The sequence below is a fragment of the Hyperoodon ampullatus genome, assembly GCF_949752795.1.
Source record: "Hyperoodon ampullatus genome assembly, chromosome: 16".
NCBI classification, from domain to species: Eukaryota; Metazoa; Chordata; class Mammalia; order Artiodactyla; family Ziphiidae; genus Hyperoodon; species Hyperoodon ampullatus.
In genome coordinates, this window is record NC_136929.1 from 9,108,449 (window position 1) to 9,121,565 (window position 13,117).

The following is a 13,117-nucleotide window of genomic DNA, read 5'->3' on the forward strand; positions in this document are numbered from 1 at the left end:
TGAGGCATCCTGCAATCCTTTCCTTTGGGAGAAGCCACTGTGCTGTTATTCCAATACCTAGAGTGATTCATATGTCTGGAATGAAAAGACGATCCCAAATCAGTTCCACTGATAATGCCACTGTCATTGCTGTGCTGGGCAGAGGACCAAGACTCTAACTAAATCAGCTGATCTTTTGACACATGTGTAAAACACTTAAGCTGCCCTGCCATTCGGGGTTTCAACTTGCATTGACTTGTCGACTGAATCCTGATTTCTACTCAGGGTTTTCTGTAAGGGATTAGAAAAAGATCGACTTGTTAAATTTGTTTGTTGCAGAACACTAAAATGGAACCCATCCTGTACTGCGATTAAAATCTCTTAACTGAAATGTTAAATCTTGAGATTTTTTATTGTCATTTACTTTTTTAACTAATAACTTTATTTTTTAGAGAAGTTTTCAGTTCACAGTAAAACTGAGCGGTAAGTACAGAGAGTTCCCACATACCACCCCCCCACACACGCACAACCTCCAGCAACATTTCCCCCAGGGTGGTACCTTTGTTACAATATATGGACCTGCACCAATACATCATCATCACCTAAAGTCCATAGTTTATATTGTTTCATTCTTAGTGTTGTACGTCCTATCACTTTTTTTTTAATTTAATTTATTTTATTTTTGGCTGCTTTGGGTCTTTGTTGCTGCGTGCGTGCTTTCTCTAGCTGTGGTGAGCGGGGTCAACTCTTCGTTGCGGTGTGCGGGCTTCTCATGGCCGTGGCTTCTCTTGCTGTGGAGCATGGGCTCTAGGCACGTGGGCTCAGTAGTTGTGGCTCGCGAGCTCTAGAGCGCAGGCTCAGTAGTTGTGGCGCACGGGCTTAGTTGCTCCGCGGCATGTGGGATCTTCCCGGACCAGGGCTCGAACCCGTGTCCCCTGCGGGCAGATTCTTAACCGCTGTGCCACCAGGGAAGCCCACATCCTATCACTTTTGACAAATGTATGATGATGTGGACCCAGCATGATAGTATCATACACAGTAGTTTTACTGCCCTAAAAATCCTATGTGCTTAATTCCCCTTTTTATCCCTAACTCTCCCTTAATCCCTGACAACTACTGATCTTTTTACTATAGTTTTGCCTTTTCCAGAATGTTGTATAGTTGGAATCATACAGTACATAGACTTTTCAGATTGGCTTCTTCCACTTAGTAATATGTATTTAAGATTCCTCCATGTCTTTTTTTAGCTCATTTCTTTTTTTAGCGCTGAATAATATTCCATTATCCAGATGGATCACAATTTGTTTAACCATTCATCTACTGAAGGCCATCTTGTTTGCTTCCATGTTTTGCAATTATGAGTTTATGGGTAAAGCTGCTATCAACATCCACATGGAGGTTTTTGTGTGGGCATACTTTTTTATCTGCTTCGGGTAAACCAAGGAGCAAGGTTGTTGGATCATATGGTAAGAGTATGTTTAGTTTTGTAAGAAACCACCAAACTGTCTTCCAAAGTGGCTGGACCATTTTGCATTCCCACCAGAGGCGAATGAGAGTTCCCGCTGTCCCATATCTTCACCAGAATTTGGCCTTGTCAGTGTTCTGGAATTCGGTCATTCTAACAGGTGGATAGTATCTCACTGTTGTTCTAATTGGCATTTCCCTGATGATATATGATATGGAGCATCTTTTCATATGATTATTAGCCATCTGTGTATCTTCTTTGGTGAGGTGTCTGTTAAGGGCTGTGGCCTATTTTTAAATCAGTTGTTCATTTTCTTACTGTTGAATTTTAGGAGTTCTTTGTATATTTTGGATAACAGTCCTTTGTCAGATATATCTTTTACAAATATTTTTTCTCAACCTGTGGCCTGTCTTGTTCTCTTGACATATATTTGTCCTTTGCAGGGCAGAAGTTTTTAATTTGAATGAAGTCCACCTTACCAATTATTTCTTTCATGGATGAAGTTTATTTTTATTTGACCCATTATTTTACTTTTTTTTTTTTTTTTTTTTTTTTTTTTTGCGGTACACTGGCCTCTCCCGTTGAGGAGCACAGGCTCTGGACGCGCAGGCTCAGCGGCCATGGCTCACGGGCCCAGCCACTCCGCGGCATGTGGGATCTTCCCGGACCAGGGCACAAACCCGTGTCCCCTGCATCAGAAGGCCGACTCTCAACCACTGCGCCACCAGGGAAGCCCCATTATTTTACTTTTAACCCTGATAAACATTGTTGTCCTCTAATCTTCTGCTGCCCTCATAGAGATGATTAATTGAAAGTTTCCTCCTACACGTTGATGCTGTTTCTGTGGATCCCACAAAATTGCTGTGAACATCAAATGAGACAATGTTTATGAACAGGTTTTGGAAACTGAAAAGCATGTGTACCCATGTCAGGTAGCATTACTAGTCTCTTGATAGCAAACACACTTTTATTTTTTCTTTGGCCAATGGATTGTATTCATGATATCAGTTAAAAAGAACTCAAGTTCATATTACAGTCGACAATACCATTTGGAATCTAAGAAATAAGAGGCAGCAAATGTCATCTTTAATTCCAGAGGTTGTCAACTTTCACTCTCCTACAGAGAGAGTGGGTCTGTTTCAGTGCTTTCTTCTGTCTCTGGAAGCACCAAGAATTATTTTGTGATTTTGCAACATTTTCCCAGTTTACATTCATCTCCTGCTTCAGGATTTTCTTTCCATTTATTTTGGTATAACTAAATAAAAGTGCAGTACACTTTAACTGAATAAGTGAAGACAAGAAAGAGAAACCAGAGAGAGAGAGAAGGAGAATAGATGACGCTCCAAAAGTTTCTGAGTTTTCTTGCTGAAATTCTAGTCAACAACTATAGAAAGAAAGTGTCATTATTGGCAAATGTCCTAAAGAAGTGGTTTATGACAGCTCATGTTACCTCTATCCCACGAATGAGAGTATATATTTGGAGCTGTCTTTCCACTAACTAGAGGGAAAGATCTTGAAAAAAGACAATTTCTTCGAGCATCTTCAATAGATTTATTCCTTGGTTCCTTATAATTTTTGTTATGTTGCAAATCGCATATTTTAAAAATTATCCTTTCTAAAATGTTGTGGTTGTGTATCATATAGTTTTTGTACACGATCTTGTACAAACTTGAACTGTTTCATTAGTTCTAACAGTTTGTTGATGGAATCTATTGACTATTTCATATAGGAAATCCTATGGTATGAAATGTATTTCTTCCTTTCTAATCATTATACCTCTGACTTATTTCCTTGCTTTTATTGTACTGTCCAGATCTGCAGCACAGCACTGACTATGAAGAGTGAGAGCGGACACTTTTTTTTCCTGTCTTTGTCATTTTTCTCCATTTAATATAATTCATGCTGAGGGCTCTCAGAGGATACCATTTATCATGTTAATGAAGTTTTCTGGCTTTTATGTTTGTTTAAAAAAATCGTGAATGATGTTGACTTATAACAAATCTTTTTTTTTTTTTTTGTATCTTTTAAGGACATCATGTAGTTTTTCTCCTCTAATCTGTTAAAGGGAAGACTTACACAAATAGATGTTTTTTCCAGCAATGAAGGTAGAATTCTTTTCTGATTAGCTCAATAATGGGCAGTCACTGGAGAAAATTCAACCAGTATATGAGTGTGTATGAGACACGCCTTGTGCGGCTCTTCAGATCATGCTTTCCTGCTCTCTGCTGCCTGACCCTGGGCTTCTTTAGGCCAGGGGCTTGCTTTACATTTACATCATCAAGAGAAAGTTCGGAGAGCTTTGCTTGATAGGAACCAATTATTTTTTTTAACATCTTTTTTGGAGTATAATTGCTTTACAATGGTGTGTTAGTTTCTGCTTTATAACAAAGTGAATCAGTTATACATATACATATGTTCCCATATCTCTTCTGTCTTGCGTCTCCCTCCCTCCCACCCTCCCTATCCCACCCCTCTAGGTGGTCACAAACCACAGAGCTGATCTCCCTGTGCTATGCGGCTGCTTCCCACTAGCTATCTATTTTACGTTTGGTAGTGTATATATGTCCATGCCACTCTCTCACTTAGTCCCAGCTTAGGAACCTCTTATTAAGTGAGAAGACAACTCTTTACAAGCGGGGAGACTTGGAGAGGAAAGGTGGTCAAAGCTGAGCTCTCACCAGCTACAGCTCTGCTAGTAAAGAGCAAAAAAGAAAGGAAGCCTGTGGCTTTCTGTTGTGATGGGTCCCTAGAAACTTACGTCTCTTCTAGGGTAGCACACTGCAGAGGCCTGCTTGTTCCAGGCTGACCGGTCAGGATGCTGGAAGGTTACCCAGACACGGGGAGATCTTGTGTTCAACTTGAGTTTTCTTGCTGAAGATCCAGCCAACAACTGTAGGAAGAAAGTCATCATTGGCAAAAGTCCTAATGAGGTGGTTTAGGACTCATGTTACCTCTAACCCACTGAAATGGGAGTTTTGTTGAAGGTCAGAGTCAGCATCATGGGGAAGTCAGGACAGTTTAAACTTTGGTTATGTGACGATGAGTATTTGGTGTAGGGCAGTTTTCAAACTAGGGCTTCCATTTTGGTTTTTCTTTAATAATATCTTCATTTCCAATATTTTTACTTACTGTCTGTCTCTCTCCATCTATATATGAGAGTGTGTGTGTGTGCGTGCGTGCATGTGTGATACGTATCCTTTCTCTCTTCTTCAGGTATGTCCCCTTAAGTGCATTAATATTTCCTCTGTCTGTGTCTTGAAGTTCAAGTCCACAGATGCCTGGAGTTCATGTACTTAAGCATAATTATCCTACCAGTTAATAAAAAGGAAGGAGTAATATGAACACATTGGGAAAAAAGATTAAACTTCTTACTGTTTAATATGAAATACTGAAGAAGATAAAAATAAAACATAGAATTCACTACAAAAACAAGGGCATAGATCACAATCTGGTCAACGAGTGTTGTCAATTCAAAGAATATTTACAGCCAGTCTCTTCATAATTGCCCTGTAATCTTACAAGTCATGTATGAAAGAAGCAAATTTGATAACAACCTAAAAATTCACATGACATTACCAATAATGGATTACAAAGCTAAAAGAAACTTTATCAAAATATCATTAATTATAATAGATTTAAATTAATCATGCCAGAAGAAAAAAACTTTATTAATGTTTTATCTTCTCTAAGAAATATGATATTATATTGTTACCATATAAAGTAATCAAAAAGTAGGCAGGCAAAAATTTAGGAAATATTCTTAAAGTGTGGTAGGAAGTTTATATATTGATAGAGTATTTAATATATTATTATATAATAATGATTATATTATATAGTTATAATTATATAATGTATTATATAGTTATAATTATAAATTATATACAGTAAATCATGATTAATATATTATTTCTATGTACTATATTTTTCCTCTTTAAAACAATTTTTTTATTGAATGAAACATTCTTTAAATTCTATAGTGCTTTACAATTTTCAAAAGTTTCACACACATGATTTTATATAATTCCATAATAAGCCTTTTTTTCCTCCTATCCCTGCATTTCCCTCTCCCTGCTGGTAACCACTAGTTTGTTCTCTATATCTATGACTCTGCTTCCTTTTCTTGTTTTATTCACTAGTTTGTTGTATTTTTTAGATTCCATATATATAATTATTATATTATATAGTTATCATTATATAATGCATTACATAGTTATAATAATTATATTCATTATATATAGTAAATCACGATTGACATATTATTTTTAAAATACTCTTTTACATCTTTTAAAATTTGTTAATTTGGGTGATTTCTCATTTTAAATAAATATTACTTTTGTACCAAATTTTGTATTTGTAATTAAAAAATTTTTTCCTTAAAGAGGACACTCCCCCCAGGTTGTATAAACATCAGGCCCTGCCCCAAACCTGGATTTACCCAGATCGCATATCCTGTCTACCCAAGGACATATCTTCTGTCCTCCAAAAGCATCAAAACCCCAAAGCCTTTGGATGCCAGGCCTGCACCCAGGTCTAATACACCCCACGCTGTGGTGGCATAAATTAGTTCACTTATTATTGTGGCTTTGATTTCCCTCTTCATTTATGGCATCTAGGGGTTTCCCTTTCTTTCAAGCTTGGATATGCATTTCTAAAGCATCTTTGACAATACTTTATTGGGTATTTTATGTGTTGGGAATGGAAAGGCACGCCTGCACCACATTCATCAGTCCGTGGCCAGAAGTGAACACTTGCTTTCTTTTGTAACTTTATTGAGGCACACACGACACAGGATCCAAATTCCTCTGGAAAGAACAAATGATAATGCTAAACAGGCCTTGTAATTTTCAAAGCTCTTTCATATACTTTGTTTCATTTGACCCCTAAAAGGATCTACGCAGTAAGTATGTAAGAGGTGTTATCATCCCTGACAGATGAAGGAAAGGGAGCCCCGGGATGTGACTTCTCTGGGATCCCACAGTTGGAAACCGGGAGGGCTAGGCTCCCATGGGACTGCCCGTCCCTCTCTGCCCCTCCACAACCCTCTCACTCCTTTCACCTGGCTTGGTACTGAAATCATTCAGCATATCTCCCCAAACCCAGGACAGCACAGCCCTAGATGAGAACCTGTGCTTCTCCAATTGAGTCTGCCCTAGAATGAGGGGAAAGAATGAGAGGAATTCTCCCCTGTGGCCCATCCCAGAACGGTCCCATCAGCTAAACATTCTTTCCTAGTAGAAATCTGTTGGGAAAAAATTATCTTTCTGAACACAGGTCAACTGCTGTTGCTAAAATTGGAGCATGATTAGTTACCACTAAAAAAAGTCGCTCTAAAAAGTGCCATTTCCAAGCAGCTGGTGGCAATATGGAAAGAACAGATGGTATTGGAGGCATCCACGTCTGGCGGGGAGCTGGAAGGCTTGTTGTAGTCATTTCTGCTTCCTGGGTAATAAAACTGGAACTGAAGGAAGGATCATCTCCCATCCTCATTCTCAAAGTTGAATTATTGTGAAGGGATTTTTTTTCCACATTGATAGATTCATTTGGTTCCATCTATCCCAGGATTAAGGTGAGCATCAGAAAGCTATTGTTTATTAAATATTAACTTAAGAGGAATGTTACTAGTGAACTAACGCTTATTTCGTAGATAGTTCAGTCAGAATTTCGTATCTAAACCTATTGCCCAAGCATTATGTCCCTCCATGCGATTAATATCACAGGCTATGGCTCAGCTCCAAAGCATTCTTGGCTCTTTTGATGACATGAACCCTGGCAATTACCAATTTTGATCTACACACGGTTGCAGTCGAAGATTCTTCTAAAACAACAATGAAATTTCTTTGAGGGGAAATCTGTTTTAAGAACTGGCTTGAGAAAAAATTAAAAATAGAAACAAACAACCAAGTAAATCCCTTCTTCGAAATGCATGTAAGTCCATCAAGGTACTCATGGTTTCCTGTCAGAGCCACTTTATAAGGCGGATAAATTATGGGGAGCCATGCCTGTCCACGTGGTTAAATGTGGACTCAGATGCTTAGGACCAGGCATGTGCTATTTTTAAGATGAAAGGGCTATAACTTCACTTGCTGTTTCCAAGTGTATTGGATGATTTCACTCATACTGTTTCTTCCACCCTGACCAGTAATGTTTGTCATTATATAGAGGGCATTTAAAATGAAATAGAAGCAAATTCTTCTACGTCCACAAGCTTGACAAAATGTAAGTGTTGTCTGAATGTGTTTTGAACTCCTACTTTAAAATGTCTCATGGTGGTCTCTCTTTAACAAGACAAGTAATCCATCATCTTCATGTCTCAGGCGAACCAAGACAAGAAGAGTCCCATTTTAAGGTCCTGTTGTGCAGGCTTCCCATGTCTGAACCTCCACAGTGCTAGCTGGTCTAAATCTTTACCTCTCCCATAGCAGCATCAATGAACCTTTTCCTCTGGCACCATCAGGGGCTCCCCGAGAAATCTGGCAAATGAGGGGACATTGCAGCAGCCCTAAGTCATTTGACAGAACAGATCATGAACTTTGAGCCACTGTGTTACCAAATAGTTGAGGGACCAGAAATTCTGGAATTGCACTTCACTGTGACTACATATTTTCTGCATAACACACTGAAAATCACACACTTTTTGAATGTTAGTGGTTACCAGGGTTTTTCAGGAACTTCTAGTTTTCTGCTGAGACCCTCACCTCCCTGGAAGTGAATTACCACCGTAGTCTCCCTTATAAGTAAGGATGGTGGACATATATCTGTCTGATCAGCAACCCTTCCATTGTAGAATTTTTGGGGAAGGTCACGTGAGAAGCAGTGAGCCTCTCGTTCATATTCTGGGATGGGACTAGCAGCCTGTGGTAAATGGTGATGAAACAATTAAGTTATTGTCTCTGGTCTCCTGTGAGTGCCTGCCTATTGAGGGACAAGCATGGAACTAGTGAAGAAATGCCATTGTCTAGAGGTTTCAACTTGAAGAATGGCTCCATTCTCTCCAGATGCAATAGCCAATGAGGCTAAGATTATCTTACACTATAGAGAGGATGGGTCCCCATTTTGAAATTGTATTTATGAAAATAAGGCAGTGTGTATGCATAGGGCGGCAGGGAGAGGAGGAGGGCCACACATAGCTCTTGCTTGTTATGGACTCAGCATCCCTCCCGGAGTTGCCTGCACTACTCCTTGGATGTGGTCGGATGCTTCTCTCGCGCCGACCAGCCCTGACTATGAGGCAGGGCTTATGACCAAGTTAAGACCAATCAGAGTCATGTCTCCCAGATCTTGAATCTACAGTCACACAAGGAGGAAGGTGACGGCAGTGAGGCCCCCAGAGCACTGTTCAAAAGAGAAGGCCATGAACGCCTGCTGCTGCTGAGATATGTGGGACCAGAGCCACCCTGGGTCCGTTATTCCTGAAGTCCCAATGCTCAGCCCTTCCATTTGATTCAGAGAAATGACCCAGAGCCATTCCAAAGAACCCTGCTTGTCCGACCCACGACTTGAATGGCATACAATTTAATACAAGACATATTACTGATGACCTTCTAGGACACCAGACGCTGTGCCAGATTCTTTCAGATGTATAAAACTTCACTTCTTACCATGCGTAAAGGAATGACACCATCTCACATCCCTCGGACACATCAGGGCGCTCCATCTGCTGTCTCTGCATCTGTGCCGATGTGTTGGTACGAAGACAGCCCAGAAACCCTCTGGACCTGGAGTAGAATAGTTCTGAGGTCTGTATTTTGCCTCATTTCCAAGTGTTCCCCCACGGGATTGTCTTTTATCACCCCCTGCGGTAGGTATTACTTCATAAACACCCATTGCTGGTGGCCTTCCTTGCCCTGGATTATTCTCCCTTCTTCACTTCCCCAAGTAAAATATTTTCTCTCAAATCCTTGTCTCTGGGTCTGGTTCTGGGAGAAACCAGAGAAAGCCAGGGGCTGCAGTGTTGGATCTCTGTGAGGATGTGCCTCAGAGTCTGGCATGTATGAGCCACTCTGTAAATGCCAACCCACCCATTTTATGCATGAGGACCCTGAGACAGAGGCGGCAGGGAACAGCCTGCTGCTAGATGGTATTTGCAGGATGGCAATTAGAATTTACCCTGCATTCAACTCCTACCCATCGCCTAGACTGGGGTTCTCAGCCTGGGCCCTGCTGACTTTTGGGCTGGATGGTTCTTTGCTGGGGGCAGTGGAGGGAGGTTGTCCTGTGTAGAACGTCTGGCAGCATCCCCGCCTCTCTGTACTAGATGCAAATAGCACCCTCCCCCAGCAGTGACAAGCAAAAATTGCCAGATTATCTCCAAATAGCCAAACGGCCCTGGGGGGAGGGAAGGATTCCCCCTCATTGAGGACCACCAGCGAGAGAGCTGGAAGAAAGCCCGGTGATACCTCGGAGTCCACAATGATGGAGAAATGCAGAGTGGTGGCATGTACGCAGCCTTCTCCTTGACCCTGCATAAACCTTTATCCAGTCTTGCAGCCTCTGACTCTAAATCTGGCCCACTTTCCATCCTGCTAGGCTCCCTGAGACCAATGTTCCATTGCTCGGCTTGTTACAAAATTCTTTCCTGTTGCACCCAAATCTGCCTCCTGGGAAATTACTTCATCAGCGTGCCCTGCGGAGCCAGGCAGGAGGCTAATCCTTCCTCATGGACTGGCACTTCAACTATGGGAAAACAACCCACACGTCCCCTGCCCTATAGATGGACACCTACTGCGTGCCCGTGCTACAGACACGCCGGGAACAGTTGTCAGACGGGGAGTTTAAAGTACTAGACTCTTCGATCTTGAAAAAGAACTTCCAAGAGCCCAGAGTCTATGTACTTTAAAGCTTCCAGTTAACTCTGAGGTACCCTAACCACAGCGCAGTGTATAGAAACCTCGGACTAACTTATTCCAGCTCCGCACAGTAGAGTTCTGATTTGTTTCCTAAAGCAGCTACTGAAAAGATGGTTTTTGAAGAAAGTATTGAAAAGAAACTCTTAAAAGAATAGACTAGTCCATACTAGTTCAGAGAGATACATATTTCTATCCAGTTTCATTCTCAGCCAAATAGTTTTGATAAGGTTTATACCAAAAAGCCCAGAAGTTGACACCCAAAAACGTTGGTTCAGTTTCCTTCCCCAGATAGTGGGATTAAAGGAGATTCAAAACATTTTTCTCCTTTGTTCTTTTCTTCATTTTAAGGCGTGTAGAATAAACGTGCGTGTGTGTGTAAATATATATGTACATATATTCGTATAAACTGCGATCAGTTTTTGAGTTATTTATTAAATTGTAATGATGACCATCTTTTTGCTGTTTCTTATAGGGATGATGACACCTGGTGGAAATAAGTCACAGAAGAGCAGGATCAGTCACAGGACTGGACCATCTGGGGGATAAGAAAGTAGTCGAATGACAGGCTTGGAAAAGACTGCAGGTCACCTCACTTCATTTACGGGAGTGAGAAAGAAGAGAGTCATGGGACCACAGCATGTCCAGATGAAGATCCCGAGTTAAAAGAAATGGACTAAAGAAAAAAAGTGACAGCAGAGAAGAGACTTCCAAAGTTGAGTAAAAAAAAAAAATAAAAATAGGCTCATATCTACTCAAGCTAAATCACTCACTCAGCTCACTAGGTAAGCGTAGTCCCTCATAAATGTGAAGGATTATTTAATTCTCATTTGCCTAAGGCTTTAATTTACATGCCCTATATTCTATTTTAAGGGCTTCCAGTCTTCCCAAATGAGCACATGATTTTCCTCCTTCCTTTTTAACTGCCCCTTATTCAATGAAATCAATGACAATGGCTGGCTTTTTTTCTGGGAAGAGTTTTCTGATTTCCTGTTCACTGTTGCCCCAACTAACTTTACCCCTTATGCAACTTTAAGCCTTTGACTCACATCCCTTCTTGTGGATAGATGTTCTCTCGTCCTCCTCTCAGTAGAGTCTTAACGTTATTTCTGGCTGCTGGAATCAGGGTCCAGGGCAGAGGCCACGTCAGTCGTGCCCCTCCCTTCAGCCACAGGAGTTGGGCTGATGAGCACCCAGCTTGCAGGTTTGTACAAAACCCCACCTGTGCACCCGCCCACTCCTTTTTAAAATGAAACGTAAGTCTACATTTCAAACCGCATCACAGCCACTGGATACCACAGAGGACAGCCTCTATTCTGCTGGAACGATTTTCCGGATCTTTTGAGAGTGATTCCATTTCATGTTGAAAGAAGTGTGTGTGTGTGTGTGTGTGTGTGTGTGTGTGTGTGTGTGTGTAAGACAGAAAATTGAGAACTGAGAAAGGGATAGAGAGAAAGAGAGAGAGTAATTCTAGCAAAGTAATGTGTATGGCTACTGGTGGGTAATGCTACCCTAAATAACTTGGACTTCCACTGGCTGGCTTTTGTTCATAAAATGCTAATCCTCTCAGGTGCAGACCTATATAAAACATCGGGGATTAAAGTCTGCACAGAAATCTCAAATCTCTTCTGCTGCATAAGGTAAAGATATGTTTAAACTAACTGTTCGAAATTATTTTGAGGGTACTAACAAGGAGTCCTTTTCAGAACTTCCAATTCTTTATTAAATACTAACATACGATCTAGATCCTATGATGTGTTGAGCTAATAATGAACACTAGGTAGATTACTGTAGTTATTTTCTAGGTTGCTTTTTGGGGAAAAAATTAATGTCTCACATCAATTATAATGATGGGGGAGGGAAGTCATTTCATTTCACAAGGAAAAATACTACCTGTTATTGGAGTGAAAACAGGTCTCCTTTTCTTGCATGCAAAATGAAGAAATGTCTACATTTAATGCACAGAGTACCGTGGTGCTGGGTGGGTGTCCTGAAAGAGTGTTGTCTTGCCTGACTACTCTCTGCCATTGAAGATGAGAATAAGTTAATACTGTTTGCGCAAGAGGCTTTGCACAGGCTATCTCACTTAATTCCTATGACCGTCATGTGAGGTCAGAATCACCATTATCTACATTTTCAACAAAATTAGTACATGGCAGAGCCAGCATTCAAATGCAGGGCCCTTCACCGCAGCGCTGAGACTTCCTCCTGGAAGATGCTCTGGGTACTCACCGACAACCAGTCAGCTGTCTTTTAGGAGAACAATTAACTTCTGGAGTCGGAGGCAAGTTGAAGAGAAGGAGCAAGTAAGTATCTGCAAGAGAAAAAAAATAACTTCTTGAGTTGAAGAATTGGGGTAATTATTTGATTGTTTGATTCTAGAGCCAGTGAAAATGCTAAATTACTTCACAGGAGCCTCACTGATTTGAAATCCTGTTGCACATTAATGTGAGGGGCACATGACCCCTCCAGGTGTGCAATAGTTAGTAATGGTGTGGCTGGTTGCTATCCCCAGCTGGCCAAAACAATATGATGGGGCAACTCTGGTATATAAAAACAAATTGGGAAAACGATTTACATTTTGTAAAAAAAAAAAAAAAAAAGACTAGAAAACGTCACTGTGACAACTAAGCATTATGAGTAATTTCAGGGCAAACTCAGCCAGAAAACCCACCACTGAAGCAAGGCAACTCAAGCCGTGCCCCATCTCGTGGTCAAGAACATAGATCCTGCAGCTGGACCTCCTGGATTTGACTCCTGGCCCTGCCACTGGCCGGCTGCATGCTCCTGGGCTGCTTTTGAATCTCTCTGTGCTTGAATTTCTCTCATC